The following is a 2,227-nucleotide window of genomic DNA, read 5'->3' as shown; positions in this document are numbered from 1 at the left end:
GCGGATGCTGGGGGTGTGGCCTTGACCACCTGCCACTTGGCTTGTTTGAAAGCCATGATGTCTCTCTATCTCTCACGTGTGGGCCAAATTCTCTGGGTGGGCAAAGCAGAGAAAGGGGAGGTAACCTAATGACCTCATAAGGAGCAAGATTCCAGATCGGCTCGTCTGAGCTTTCATTTTCTCAAAGACAGCGCAGGGTACCCAGGGCTCGGTTTACACATATCACCATTTCTAGCCACTGGGGGACCATAGGCAGGCTGAGAAAACTCATATTAATGTTAAAAAAGCTCATAAAGTAAACTTTTCATGCCATGGGACCTTTAAAGGTGATGTAGCACTGTACCGTAAATGACGCACAAGTTTAGAAGCAAAGGCTGAACAGAGGAAGTTGTAGAGTAGAGGAAATGGTTTTCTATTTAAATTGCCTCTAAGCACTCCTCAACCATCAGTGGTGGAAGAAGTATTCAGATAATTTGCTTATGTAAAAATAATAACACCAAGCTGTAAAAAAAAAAGAAGAAAAAGTCCGGCATTGAACATGTTACTTAAGTATAAGTATGTAAGAATCTTCAGGAAAAAGTACTTATAGTATTAAAAGTAAAAGTACTCAATAGAGAACAATCCTCGCATTTTAGAAACTGAAAACAATCCAAACTGTTCTGTGTTTAATCGGCTAATCGTTTCAGCTAGACTTCCAGGTCCATATTGTTTGGTAGTTTCATTTTTAATATATCATCATATTTAGTAAACTATATGTGTTTTGTGTGTTCAAAATGGTAATTTGTAAAGTAACTAGGAACTAAAGCTGTCGGGTGAATGTAGTGGAGTAAAACAAACAATATTTCCTTCTAAAATGTAGTGAAGTAGAAGTAAAAAGTGGCATGAAAATAAAATAAATAATAATAAAGGCACCATACCGTACAAGTTCCTCAAATGTATGCTTGAGTACTTAGTTACATTCCACCACTGACAACCATGCAGATCCTCCTCCTGAGCCATACACACGTGAGGCAGCAGGAAAAACACAAAACAGCTGTCTGACTGATGGCAACACTGAGTCTTATCAACAATTTCATAATGGAAACTTTAAAAAGTGACCAGCATCTGGAAACCCTCAAACACACAGGGGAAGGCTGAGAGGCAAAGAGGGAGGGAGCTACACAGAGACAAAGGGAAGAGGGAGAAGTGACAGCCGAAAAACCAGTGACCCGGACAACTAGATACTGATGCTAACAGAAAGGTATGCGGACTGTCAGCTCATCTGGTAATGGTTGCACAATCTGCCAGTGAAAGTGTCCAGGACCTCTAATCCGCTCCAGCCAGCGTCACTGACTCTTTTTTCACAAGCCAGGAGATTCCCGTAAAGAGAAGCCCCGGCCCAGAGAAGGGGGGCGGGGAACGTGTGTACACACACACACACACACACACACACACACACACACACACACACACACACACACACACACACACACACACACACACACACACACAAAGTTGAACACTGACAGCTAGCTAGGTAGGTAGCTAGCTAAATGTTCAAACACCAAATATATACCTATGGTACAGAGTATAACAGTTTTATGCGATGCAGCTACTGTAAACGAAAGCCCACAGTGCAACCGTCATCTTGTCAACAACCATTTAAAACTGCGATAATTAGCTAGCAAAAGTGGCTCATTAGCTAGCTTAAGTTAGCTAGCCAATGTTCCATTTTCTATTAGCAATCACTGCTGCTAACGGTCTTTGACAAACTCTGCTAACCACCGACGGGGAATCTGCGTTATGTTACACTTAGTAAGACAATTATTAAACAAAATGTCTGGGTAGTGGTTTGTGGACTTACCATTATTCTATAACAGCGCAGCTCTAAGTCTGCAGACGAATTCCTAAATCTTCCTCTCTATCTCTCTCTCTCTCTCTCTCTATGTCTCTCTGCCTCACATACACACAGTTCAAATGCCACAGTGTGTGCTGGGAGATGTAGTAGAAGGTGGACTGTTCTCCCCCACACGGTCCTCGTCTGATAGGTCTCATTTTCTCCGCTGTCTGACTACGCCTCCCACAATCCACTTCGCGGAGCTGCCATTGGACTCGGTGCTGTCAGTGAATTCCGCAAACCAACTGCAGAGCGCACTATTCCTAAATAAATCCACATTTTCTCTGGTTCTGCGCCGTTATTGGCTCCAACCGAGACCGAGCCATTATGCGACAGCCACCATCACGTTTT

At 43.1% G+C, this 2,227-nt stretch overlaps 1 protein-coding gene across 6 annotated transcripts in view; it reads right to left on the bottom strand.

Annotated features, from left to right (window-relative positions):
- The window catches only part of traf7 (TNF receptor-associated factor 7), a 20,419-nt gene extending 18,448 nt beyond the window's left edge, over nt 1-1,971 (bottom strand). For 5 of the 6 annotated variants that reach the window (XM_034893660.1, XM_034893665.1, XM_034893663.1 and 2 more), the window contains exon 1: nt 1,844-1,971. The gene's annotated coding sequence lies outside the window, so the exon portion shown is untranslated. The remainder of the gene's footprint in view (nt 1-1,843) is intronic. The other variant, XM_034893662.1, reaches the window with a different exon arrangement.
- Nucleotides 1,972-2,227: the final 256 nt, after the last annotated feature.

Source organism: Etheostoma cragini, chromosome 15 (assembly GCF_013103735.1).
Source record: "Etheostoma cragini isolate CJK2018 chromosome 15, CSU_Ecrag_1.0, whole genome shotgun sequence".
Taxonomy (NCBI): domain Eukaryota; kingdom Metazoa; phylum Chordata; class Actinopteri; order Perciformes; family Percidae; genus Etheostoma; species Etheostoma cragini.
This window is presented reverse-complemented; position numbering and strand designations above follow the sequence as displayed.